This window comes from Dermacentor variabilis, chromosome 3 (assembly GCF_050947875.1).
Source record: "Dermacentor variabilis isolate Ectoservices chromosome 3, ASM5094787v1, whole genome shotgun sequence".
NCBI lineage: Eukaryota > Metazoa > Arthropoda > Arachnida > Ixodida > Ixodidae > Dermacentor > Dermacentor variabilis.
This window is the reverse complement of record NC_134570.1, coordinates 125,644,129-125,657,887: the sequence shown is the minus strand read 5'-3', so window position 1 is coordinate 125,657,887 and position 13,759 is coordinate 125,644,129. Positions and strand designations below refer to the sequence as shown.

The 13,759-nt window shown below is 43.8% G+C and overlaps 1 protein-coding gene across 3 annotated transcripts in view; it reads right to left on the bottom strand.

Moving 5' to 3' along the window:
- The window catches only part of LOC142576267 (evasin P467-like), a 125,093-nt gene that overhangs the window by 52,119 nt on the left and 59,215 nt on the right, over positions 1-13,759 (bottom strand). The gene's annotated exons all lie outside the window — the stretch shown is intronic.

The window sequence follows — 13,759 nt, the reverse complement described above, 5'->3', positions numbered from 1 at the left end:
TAATGTCAAAGATTATCCGATGGCGTCTGAGAATCGAAATTCTCTGACTTCAGGATGTATCCTTGGGAATATTCGAGAATGCATTTCTTTTTCCGCAGAGAAGTTATCTTCCTACGTTATATTTCAGCAATGGGATGAATTTAGTTATAATGAAACTGGGAAAAGGAAATATCGCAAATAGTTAATGTGGGCAGCAGCATCGCTAAACTGTCGAATACTGCCACTGAATAATGTAAATGCTGATAAGATATTGCTACAGGCTCAAAGCTTCATGCCTCTGAGATATATCTTTGGAAAAATACATTCGTGTTTGGCAGAGAAGTCATTTTTTAACAAATTCTTCAGTCTAAACTCCGGTATTAGGATGTAAAAATATATTTTTTATTCATGCGGGTGGCGATGACCAACAATCAGATTTTGCAACACTGTTTATTGCAGAGCGTTCTTAATCCTAAAAATCCGTTGTAGATCCAAAAGCTACACTAAGCAGGACTCCTGAGGTTTTAGATTTATACTAGCGCGAATCTAGTGTTATTTTCAATCAGAGTGCTCGGTAATGACTCAATTTCTACAGAGTTTCTCTAATGCCCTTTATTGTATGCTGAAGTATTTCATTTCTTCTGAAGGCGCAATGCTGAGAATATGTGCAAGAATCTAAATTTAGTACTATGGCCTAGTACTTCTAAAGAAATTGCTAAGAAAAAGAATATTTGCAGTCATATGCCAATGTGAGACACTGATACATCCAAGACAGCAACGATGCATGAGGGACTTCTGGCACTTCTCGAAGCACTAGGCATCTTCTGCTTGCCGGTGTTATAATTATCCAACGCCGAGATCGCCTGTCGTTTTCACAGAGACCCTTGTGAGAGGGCCACTACGGGGCTGCCACGTAGTCGACATTGCTTGTGAACGCCAGCAATTTTCACTACGGCAGCCGTACAAACTCCTTACTAGCCTCCAACGTGGAGCAGTAAAATGCGCTGTGGGCGGTGACACATACGGATTAAAGGCATGAAGAACTGCGCAAGCAAGAGAGAGAGAGAAAACATTTATATCTTATGAGCTGGGGAACCGTCCTCGTAGGATGGATGCCTTAGTTCCAGGCCCCATTTGCTCCCGCCATCCCGCGTGCCCGCCGAATCTGCCGTCGCTGCTCTTGCGGGTCTAAGCTGGTCAGCGCAGTCTCCCAGAAGGAAGGTAAAGGCGAAGGACAAGGGGAGTAACCCGCAGGGTGTGAGCACTCCCAGGTGCAATGATATACTGTGGCCGTTGCTGCACAGTAGGGACAGTCTGAGAGATATTGTTTGTAGTGAAAGAGGTGAAGATAAAAGAGACATGGAAATGAATTAGTTTGAAGCTGTTGCAATAAGACGGTATCTTCTCGGTTAAATGAATTATGGGGTGGGGGCAAGTGTATCCTGCTATCTCTGTAATGTTGTAGAGTTTCAGTGTAGTTTATTGGTTCTGCCGGTGCGTCGTCTTGGTTGGACAACTCTTCCAATGGCGCCCGGTTGCCGAGCTCTCGGGCTAACGCATTAGCGCGTTCATCCCCGTGAAAAAAGGCGTGTCGAGATGTCCAGACAATATGTACCCTGTGTAACGCTGTGGAGTGTAATGATATAAGGCTGTGATGTGTGTAGGCTGTCACGATCCCTTGTGACAAGGGCCTGCTGGCGGTCTGTCAATGAGTGACCATTGTCATGAGTCCACCCGGCGCCATTATCGTGGGAGCGTTAGCGATGGCTAGGATGATAGCAGCCTCTTCCGCCGTAAGACTGTCCATAGTGATGAGGATGGCCGAAGCCCTTAGAATGTCTCGACTGTCCAGTACGACTGGACACAGGGGACGTCTCTGTGGCTACCGGGCCACGTCGGTGTAAATGACCGGTGTGTCCAATGTGTCATCGCGAAGGAGTCGAGTCATTGACACGGCGACTTAGAAATTCGCCACACAGAAACTTCAATATCCCTACACAGTATTTCGACGGATTAAATGTGGCTGTTCAATTATTCCGATGGTTACGCTTCAACTTCATGGCTAAAACCTACTATTTAAAGCATCATAACTCTAGGTATCTTTAGTAACACTTTTAATTTCGTATACTCATAGGTTGACACAAAATGTAAGAGTTAGAAAATTTTATTCCAGTGCCGAACACCTCGTAATTGATAATCAAGGAAGCGAAGTGTGAAAGGACTAAGAATGACCTTTTGAGCTTTCCACAATTTTAGAGCGCAGCATTTAAATTTTTAAGTACGGCGCATTATATATTCAAATCCTTCAGTTTTAACACTCAGCTCTACGAGAAAGATAGTTTTCAATATCGCAGATTTGTGAATAAATGTCGCGATTCTAGCCGAAAGGCAGGCCTGGCTGAGAAACATTTATGACATCTCAAAAACCTTTCACTTAACTGACTATGATTATTGCGTCTTTCCTAAGGGGTTATTCTTCAAGCACACATGACATTGCTGCTTTCATCCTGACTACTTACACCTAGTACTCGATATTCTTGGTTTAAACAGAATGCAAGAAAGACCAAAAAATGTAACCCCAATTTTTTTCCAGGATTTCTGTTTTTACTGGGAAGGTTCAGTAAAGGCAAATGTACGAGATAGCTAAGGCATTGATTACGGTCTAGCTGCGAGCCTACATATGTGCTCCAAACGACAGAGCCTTCCCCTGTCAATGTCATACGATAGCTTGCTGCACAACCAATCCTTACATTTTTTCAGAGCAGCTTTCTATGCAAAACCTCCAGGACTGAAGCAGCCGTGGCTGCTGTTGCTGCTGTCTTACCGAATGGCTCCCCAATCCAGCCCTTGCGCAGCAAATAGGATTATATGTAGCCCCTAATATAGTACCCACATATTTGTGCAGGTTGTCAGTTCTGGTCACTGCTGAATGAGGCAGTAAAAAATCGCATTGTACGTAAATTTTCTCGCAGTAGGATAAATACAAGCCTTCATGTGCATGATTTTGTTATAAGCTAAGCTATAAATCGCCTTCTTTCGCCGTGTTTGGCACGTCTGTTCGGTGCGCCTTTCACCAAGTAAATTGGGCCTGTCGGTCAGCTGGGGAAATAGTCCACTGCGCTGATCCCAGAATGCAAGTGCGTGAATTTTTATTTATTTAAGAATTTCATTTATTTATACATACTGCAGCACCAATGAGGCTATTGCAGGAGTGGGATGAACAACAAGCCTACAAATATTTAAAAACGAGCTTACGTGCATTTTTTCAGTGGTTGTTGCCCCATACTGAATTCCAGACTTTAATTAGTGATGTAAAAAAACTATTTTTAAATGAATCAGTATGGGCAAAAAAGGTTGAGATATTTAACGCATGGTGACTTCTCGTACGTAAAGGTTTGTAGAAACTCAAATAGTTATCTAGAGAGGAGAGGCGAGGAGAATTGATTAACGTGTGAAGAAATTTTAGGCATTCAAGTTTGCGACACTGTGCAAGACGAGTAAGACAAAGTAGGGGAAGAGAGTGAGACGGTGAGACTTTCTTGTGATATCTCCTAGAAACAAAACGCACTGCGTTTTTTCGCACTGATTCTAGTTTTTTGACGCCACAGTGTTTGTTTGGACTGCATACAACGCAGTAATATCTGAGGATGGGGAGAATGATGGTTTTAAATGTAAGGAGTGCCGTTTCTTGAGGAGCAAGACCCAGCAGCGTACGATGCAAGTAACCTAGTATTTTAAGGGCCTTGTTACAGTTAAAATCAATTTCTTTCAACCGTGTTTCCCAACCAACCTTACCAAGTCAGGTTGGGTGGGAATCCTCACTGGAAGGAGTTCTCAGTCCCGGACTACTGTTAGCGGCACAAGAAGTGGAGCCCAAGGGATAACCCGGCGTTGGAGAATGGGTGAAGTAGTGTAACACCCACTACTTCGTCCTTAGTCGATCTCCTCCTCACATCTGCTCCTGACATGACGTCACTCGTTACTCATGTGCCTGGATTAAGTGACCATGACGTGCTCCATTTTACATTGTCTATTTCATCTACACGTGCGCAAGAACGACTCAAACAAATAAGGGACTACAACGATGGCAATCACGATGCTATTAACATTGAACTTCCCTCCTTCCTTGATAACTTCATTTCAACCTACAATGAGCAGTCCGTCGAAGAACTTTGGAATTCATTTAGAACAAAAGTAGTTGATCTAACTAACAAATTCATTCTTTTACGAGCTGTTTACGACAACAGTAACGCTCCCTGGTACAATAGGTATCAGAAGCGGTTAACGAACAAAAAAAGCAGACTGTTTCGTAGTGCGAAAAAATTGCCGAACCCGGAGAGATGGGCTGTATACAAAGCCGCTTCTACGGTATACTCACAGGCAAGAAAAACGGCAAAATTTACCTTTTTCCATTCAACGCTTCCGTCCTTACTCAAAACTAACCCTAAACGCTTTTGGAAAACAATGAAAAACAGCAACAACAATGACGTATCTCTCATTAACAATGATGAACTAGTTCCGAAGCATCCTTGCGCCTCAATCTTTATTGACGCCTTTACAGACTTGTTCTGGGACCCAATATTCACTCTGCCTTCGTATCTGAGAGCAGATCTTACACCAGTGGATCCCATCATGCTTGACCCAGCCGGCATTCATGCTATTATTAACAGACTAAAACGATCATCTTCATGTGGCCGGGATGGCACCAACGCTAAATTCTTGCAAAACACTAATGAGTACAGCTCTATCATTCTGAATTGCATTTCCACCAAATCCCTCAGCGATGGATGCTTACCCAAGGATTGGAAAGTAGCGAAGGTGGTGCCTTTCTACAAGTCTGGAGACGCGCACAACCGAAGTAATTATCGTGCGATATCGCTAACATCTGTTCCGTGCAAAATACTAGAACACGTCATCATTACTCACTTATTTAAATTCTTGGAGTCGAATAACTTCTTTCATCCATCCCAGCATAGTTTTCGTAAAGATTTTTCTTGTGAAACACAGCTACTTACATTTACTAAGGACCTTCAAGCATTCCTTGACGCCGGCTTCATCACTGATTGCATATACTTGGATTTTTCGAAAGCCTTTGATAGTGTAAACCATGAGCTCCTTATGGTAAACCTAACCAGCCTAAACGCTGACTCTTTAATAGAACACTGGACACGCGACTTTCTTTCTAACTGCACTCAATTCGTCAAGGAGAATGGAACCAATTCTCTAGAGGCACCTGTTTTTTGCGGAGTGCCACAGGGCTCAGTTTTAGGCTCATTACTATCTTTAATTTACATTAATGATTTACCTACTAGCAGCGCTTCTTCTGTCTGTCTTTTTGCTGATGATTGCGTTATCTACCGCACCATTTCTAATTATACTAACATAATAATCCTTCAAACTGACCTAAATAATATTTCTGCTTGGTGCAAAATGTGTAAAATGAAACTTAACGTTCTTAAATGTAAATCAATGAGGGTATCGCGTAATAACATGCATTGCCCCAACTAGTTTCTTCACAACATGGCGGTTCAATCTGTAACTACATATAAATACCTCGGTGTACATATTACTAATGACCTTTCATGGATGTACCACATCGAGTACATAACATCAAAGGTGAATCGCATGCTTGGTTACCTGAAAAGAAACTTCTCTCTCGCACCTTCATCACTCAAGCGACAGTTACATAAAACTTATGTCCGATCTAATCTCGAATATGCTTCATCAATCTGTGACCCTGGCCTTGCAACTCTTACCGATAACTTAGAAGCAATTCAGAATCGTTCAGCACGTTTTATGCTAAATAACTACGATCAAACGTCCAGCGTTATTAACATGATATCGATACTTACTCTGCCTCCGCTTGCAAATAGACGGAAACTATCTCGACTTGTCTTGTTTCATAAGATCTATCATCATAACCGTGTTCTTAGGACCCGAATGATTAAACCGCCTAATTTTGTTTCATCTCAACTTGATCACCACCACAAATTCCATGTCCCTCACCAAAACACTTTAACATACTCGCACTCTTTCCTGCCCAAATTCAGCCTTGACTGGAACCGCCTCATTAGTTAGCATTACCAACTCTGACAATTTCTGTGAAGCTTTTGCCAGCGCAATTCAACGCATTCCAACAATTCCTTTTCTGTAACGATTCTCTGTGTCAGTTGGAAACTTCATCTTTTAGTGTCTTAATCAGCGGGCAATAGTATTTTCTTTCCGTAATTAATGTACAAGCTTTGCTTGACAGTGTGAATTTTCGTTGTTATTAGAAATTACATTCGTCACCATTTCTTAAAATTTTCAATTGTGTTTGTGCAATTAACTGCATTTATGTTGAATGATTGACCCCTCCCTCTATAATGCTTGTATACCTTGAGGGCACTATAAATAAATAAATAAATAAATAAATAAATAAAAGTGAGCCACTATCCTAGAGGCACTGTAATACGTGGGCGCGTGGTGCTCTTTATGGGGGCGACCTCGCGTTACTGATTTGCCGGGCCAGCCCGTAATCCCTATGCTGTAAGACACCTTGAAGGAGATGAACATTTTCTTCACTTCACTTCTGTTAACTTCAGACGGGTTCCAAATTTTGTGTTGGAGCTGCATATTTGTTTTTTCAGATTTGCGCACATACAGCCTCTAGATGCATGATAAAATAAACGCCTTGACCTAGGTTCTAGCACACTTCGCGCTGCGGCCACTGTAGTGCATGAACAACGCAAGTTCATTGATGTTAAGGCAGCATCGTATGCACCTTGTCATTGTTTAGTGTATTATTTTGTTGCCTGTACTCGCATAATGTTACACATATAATCTCGTTCCATTTCTGCTAAATGGTCAAATGCGTCCTCTTAATTATTAATTACTGTCATATGGCCGCATTTCAGTGTGCCCTTACTATGAACAGCATATTGAAAGCTTTCGTATTCGGAGTATTGGATGCAGCTAATCTATTGAACAGCCCGTTATACACTCATGAAGCATGATTCATTAGATAAACATGTTTGAGCCATAATTTACAGGAAAAAACTGTCCTACACGAAGCCTGAACTTTAGCCACGAGAAAAAGAAGCCGGTAAATGTTTGAACAGTTTTTGGTAGAACTATTAGGGAATAAAATGTAGGGCGAACATTGCCGAGAAAGCAAACGCAAACCTGGAACCAGCTTTCACGAGCTGAGGCTCTTTTTCTAGCCGCCTTATTCTTCTGGAGTAAAATGGTTTTCGATATTATCTAAACACAACTACACGATACAGAGGCAGTACTTTGTGTCGTGTCATGGTAGCGCGAGAGCCGCTCCTCTATAACATCGCTTTGGCACATCCGCTGTGCTATACAGGGAGAGGCGTGGACAATTAAAAAGTGGCCAATTTTTATGAACCTATTTAGGGAACGGGTTCATCGTTACGACAACGGGGTAAGCAATTAGTTTGTTTACTACATAATAAAATTAAATAATTTCGCGTGGAGACCACAGCAGTGGCAGTTAGAGACTGCACGCTTCAGTAGACCCGTGCCTTCTTCTTGACATCATTGAAGTTGCACACAAAAAAAAAAACAATGAGGAAAGAATGCAGAAACGACACAGCGCTCTATGCTTTCGTCCTTCTCTTTTCCACGTTTTCCTGCCACGCTCAGTCGTGTGTAAACACCAACTTGCCCAACAAGGCATCTTGTTCGTCTGCACGAGACTCGCTCTCTATTCGTCTTATTTCGCATGACGACAATGTTTTTTTTTACTACTAAACATTTTACTACGTTGAAGTGTTACGTGTGGCTCGGCAAGACTAAAAGCTGCAGTAGGCGTCGGCGTAGTCGAGTTCTTCTAAAGAAGTAATATGCGATCACATTATGTAATGGAAGTTATAACTTTATCACGGGCATGTGCTATACCTTTCAGGAATACTTATCTTCTCAGTAGATCATGCAGACAGTTAAATATCTCATACTTCAAAAGATAGAACGAAGGTTTTTAATCCTGCAGTTTTATAAATGCGCAAGCAAACGACCACAGAGAGAGAACAAAAAGACAGGCACCTGTCCTTGTGTGCTCTCTCTCTCTGTCGTCGCTTGGTTGCGCAGTTATAAAACTGTTTTCCAATATGCACCAACTCGCTCAACAAGAAGTTCTTCTAAGCTACATAAGTATTTATTTACAGTAATATTGAAAACTTGACAAAGTATTTGGCTCGCGTAGCTGAATAGATTGTAACGAACATGAAAAGTGCAAACATTCGCGTATTTCAACATATTTTCGCAACACCATGCTTAATCAACAAGTCTCATACTGTGTTTTCAGGCAAACTGCTTCGTCGGTTTTCGAATAAATTGATGGACACGCTAAAGAAACGGTAAATGTTAATTTCGCGCCGTCCACTACGACTTCTTTCACCACCCTGTAGTTGTTTTTTGTTGTTAAAACACATATATCACGGAAACCAGATCAATATAATCATTGCTAGAAATTAGCATGCTAGAAATTAGCATTAGCACAAATTAGCACCACGGCCAAGTAGTGCAGATTCTCATTTGTTTGCATTAACAACAAAATATATGTCGCCGAATCAGTTGATCGTATAAGAAATGCCAGCGACAACTACATGTCGCTTGCAGGTCAAGAAAAAAGTAGTTTCACCGAACATCTTGAAGGGGTAGCGCAAGATGACGAAGTCAGAAGGCAAGAAAACACCGGTTAGCGCTGAACTCACGACTAACTGTATTTGAAGGCCCCCCCCCCATACACAGACTTATGCACTAGAACCCATAGCCACGTGCTCTCCCATCGATGGCGTCATCATCAGTGGGCAGGCAAAAACTCAAAATCCTCTCACGTAATGCTACAATATGAGGCGGCTTAAAAATTCAAATTCACTGTCATAGAAATTTAGTGATTGCATGCCTACACTAGGCAATCCTTTTTTCGTGATAGAGCAGGCCTCAATAATCTCCCTCGTCGTCGGCTTTCTCTGCGCGGGAGGTATTGTGGTGTCCTCATAGATTGGAGTGCACCCATGCTAAGGTAATGCCGTGCGACATCTGAGTAGGCATTACCGGTTAGTGAGCGCCTAAGCTAAAAAATTTATAGTTCCTGTTTGGGCTATATAGACGTGACTCGGCAGGAAAATTATTCCCATTCTACAGTGCACTGAGGCCTAATATATCAGGAAAAAAAGATCGCGTCGTGTAAGCATGCCGTCATTAAATTTGTATGACAGTGAATTTGAATTTTTAGACCACAGTGCAGCATTAGATTACAGGATTTTGCCTTTTTGCCTGCTAATTGATAATGGCGCCATCGATTGGAGAGCACGTGGCTATGTGTTGTAGCACATAAGTTTGCGTATGCCTTCGAATAAAGTTTGTGATGAGTTCAGCGCTGTCCTGTGTGTTGACGCCTTCTGTCTTCGTGGTCTTGCGCTGCCTCTTCAAGGTGTTCAACCTGTACCAACTCGTCCAAATGTGGATCCTTCTATAGTTTCACTGGTACGTGTGAGCGATCATTGCAGAAATGGTAATCGCAGTGGTCGTAAATTCTCAAGATAAATGCAGCAAAGGCAATCATAACAATATTGGAACAAAAATGAGGCATTAGCGCTCAACTAACGCCTTTGTGAATTATGAAATTGCACTCGCAGCAAGTTTTAAAAGTCTCCGCGTCCCATTTTCGTCTTGTTTAACGTAAGATTACGCTTTGTATATTGCAATTGGCGTTCCTTAACGGCCGCTATCATACCACTCTGCCGTGCACAACTCGTAACACAATATTCCACGCAATGTTCTCCCTGTGAAAATGCATACTGTACATTAATGCAACTAAAAAGTGCTTTAAGAAATTGTTTAGGGGAGCTATACTAAGCGTAATACCGGGAACGATGTTTTATCAAGTTTACTTCATAATTTTAAAATATGGTGATGATGGATAAGGTTTGCTTACAAGATGAAGAACGCAAATGTATCGCTCAGCGAAATCAGTTCACAGCGCAGCACGCCACCCAGCACGTCTTCGTTCTCCTCACCAGCCAAACTCCGCTCGCACGTTTCCCTTCCCCATTCGCAGCGATGCCCGCTGGGCGAGTCACTCAGAAGATCGGTTGTAGAACGGCTTAAGGCGCACATGTGTCAGCTGTGTCTTTCTCGAGCGGTGACCATTGCTTGTGGGGCTAGAGATTACATGCGTAACGTCTCTGCGGCGGTCGATAAAGACGAATGATCCAGAGTAGCAGCCTAAGAACTTCCGACAAAGACCACGTTGGCGGACCACAAATAGGCAAGGTTGCTCAGACAGACACGCCAATGGCGGGCGTCGTAAGAAATTTTCGAACGCTGTCGACAAGCCAGAGTTTGGAGGTGTGCGATTCGACAGGCTTCTTCTGCTCGACACAATGCCTCGGCAACCAAAATTTCCACGTCTAGCGCAAAAGGAAGAATCATGTCGAGACAGCTGCGTGGAGAGCGAGCGTAGAGCACATAACATGGAGGGTATCCCATGGTCTCGTGTCTCGCGGTGTTGTAAGCGTAAGAGGCATAACGCAGTACTTCGTTCCAGTTTTTGTGCTTGGAATCAAGATAAATGGGCAACATGTTCGCAAGAGTCTTCTTCGGGCGATCTACGAGACGGTCTGCATGTGATATGGAGTGGCACAGCGGAACTGGCATGCAGACAGACGCAGGATCGTCTCAAGGACGTCAGCAATAAACTGACGCCTGCGGTCACTGATGATGAGTCGTGGAGGACCATGGAGTAGAATTATAAAGCCAAGTATAAACTATGATACAGGGAATGTCATTGCTGCAGGTCTTCCCGCGGTTTCTGCGTAGCGCATTGAATGGTCAGCACAGAAGACTACCCATCAATTGGCACAATGTGTTGGTGGGCTAGTTGGTGCGAATCCATGAATACTTTGTTTAGCGCAAAACAACAGACACAAGAAAGACGACAGGACAATGGGCTTGTTTAGCGCCTTGTCCTGTCGTCTCTCTTTTGTCTGTTGTTTTGCGCTAAACAAAGTGTCCATCAATTGGCATCATTTGACCGCGGAAATGTGCCGAGGAGAGCGGTACCAGCAGCCTCGAATGAAGAGTTAAGAGCCAGTGCAGGATGAAGAAGTATAGGCGCGCATAGTCATGGGACGCTAGAGACGGCATTGTTCGCAACCTGCAATGTATAGTCTCGTGTCGTGTCGCATCTTGGGCGGTAGAACCTTTGCTGGATACGATGAAACATTCGGGCAAAGCCCATGTAGCCGCAAGTTGTCTTCTCGCGCGTGAAGCGAACAACGTGGGAACGTGAAGTGCGGGGAACGACGACATGCTGGTGGGTTCCTTGGACTGAATAATGTTCCTTTTATAGGATATCGTCGTAGACCACAAAACATCTTGGGTTGGCGTGCTCATTCGCAGACGCGAACAGAGGATCTAAACCGCGGTCGTCAAGTTGTGCTTTCCAGAATATTGCGAGGTCAGGGAACGGGGTGTCTATAGCGTCTATATACTGATCGAAGTTGTCAGCGTCGCAGTCAGTCGTAGGTAGACGTAGAAGTGATAGACAGTCAGCGTCTGCGTGGCAGTTGCCGTTTTGTAGACTGCTACAAAGTCAAACTAGTGTAAGCGCAGGGCCCCTCACGCAAGTCGGTCACAGCGGTCACGTAGCGCCACCAACCAACAGAGAATGGTGGTCGCTGATGATGGAGAAATGACGGCCGTAGACGTATGGGGGCGAAACTTGTGAATGACGAAAATGACTACCAGGCACTCCTTTTCTGTCACTGAGTAGTTGCGTTCTGTCTTGCTCAATGAACAGCTTTCATAGGCAACTACGAGTTCGCTACTGTCATGGTGTTGGACTAGAACAGCGCCGAGGCCGATTCCGCAGGCATCGGTATAAACTACTGTGGGAACAGGTGAATCAAAATGACGCCGCACAGGCCCCAATGTCAGCATGAACATCAGATGCGTAAATGCAGACACAATCTGGTGTCCAGTGGAGAGGCAAATCCTTTTACAGCAATCAGTCACTTGCGCCCTATCAGCAAAATTTGGAATAAAGCGGCGGAACGTCAAACTACATCAACGTGGGTCACCTCAAACGACGTATGCAGCTTTTAGGCAAAAATGACTATCCAGTATGTAAACTGGAGAATAAAAAATTCACTTGATTTCAAGTAGGAGCATAGGCCTAGAAAACTTCGTAGGCCGCGGAGAGGTTTATGCTTCTTGAAGTTAGTGACCACCGCAACTTTCTGCTAATCCGATCTAACGCCATTTTTATCGACTACGTGTCCCAGAGGGAGTGTCTCGCCTTCTACAAAACGGCATTTCTTGGAGTGCAATGTCAGCACAGCTTTCTCCAGACTGGTTAGGACAAGATCAAGGCGATGGTAATGTTCCTTGAATGTTCGGCCAAAGGTCACCACATCATCCAGGTAAGGCCCACAGATTTTCCATTTGAGACCCAGCAATATTGTGTCCATATATCTTAAAAAATGTTCCGGGGCATTCACACTAAATTAACGGCATAAAATCAAACTCAAACAAACCGTCTGGCGTCACAAAAGCTGTTTTTCTTTGTTACTCGTATCCATAAGAATTTGCCAATACCCAGATCGCAAGTCTACCGAGGAAAAATAAGACAGTGATTGTAAGCAATCGATAGCGTTAGCGATGCGAGGAAATGAGTAGACATCATTCTTGTTTATCGAGTTGAGACGTTGATAGCTAACACAGAACCGCTATGAATCGTTCTTTTGCTTGACCAACATAAAAGGCGCTGACCAGAGACTCGAGGATTCTCGAATAACGCCAGTGGTTGTCATCTCGCCGACTTGCTTTGAAATGGCTTTACACTCCGACGCGGAAATTCGATAAGGCTATGGCGGAGAGGAAGCGTAGATCCAGTGTCGCTCTTGTGACGGGTGCATGAGCTTGGTACTTGGTTTCTGTGCAAAATGAAATACTTTAACCTGTCCCGCCAACAATGCCACCAAGGCTCTACGCTTCTGCGAGAGAAGATATTTTCTCATCATTTTTAGTACTCCGATTCTGTAACAAAGACATCAGCAGTTTCAGACTTAGCGTAGTCACTTTGGGCCACATTGCAAATGCCACGCTCCTTTTCAAACAGGGCAAGGCCCATACCCTCCGGAACCATACTTGACTTCTCCTTACAGATAACCACCCTTAGCTGTGTTTTTCCGTCAGTAAGCGATACAAAGACGCGAGGCACAAACATGGTTTTCTTCTCACACTAGGCAAGGGCAACGGCCCAATCACAATGTCAAATGAAGCTGTACTCGGGTCGGTTGTTGAAGCATCAACTAGCCAGCTGGAGGGGTACCTACCGGAAGACCAGAACCTTCTATTACGACGGTGTGGTCGCTTGAACAGAGAGGCTGCTGGGCAAAAGCGGACAACAGAACTTCGCCTGCTCAGCCGTCCACAGTCGCAGGACACTGTTGCAAAAAGTCGACGCCGAGGATAACGTCTTGTGCGGATTGAGCAAGTACGGCGAATTCTGCCTTGAAGCCCTTGCTAGCGCCACAAACAAACAATATACATACACCGACTGGACAGAGACATGCCGCTTACTGCCTAAAAAGTAGTAGATTGGTCCCAATGAAACATAACTTTACGGCCAAGTCGTTCCTTGAAAACTAAACTCATCACAGAAACAGTTAATCCGGTGTCTATTAGAGCCATTGTGGGAACATCGGTAAAAAGCACATGAACCTGGTTTTCAAGCATCGAAACTGGTGGAGGCATACTTTTGTGCAAT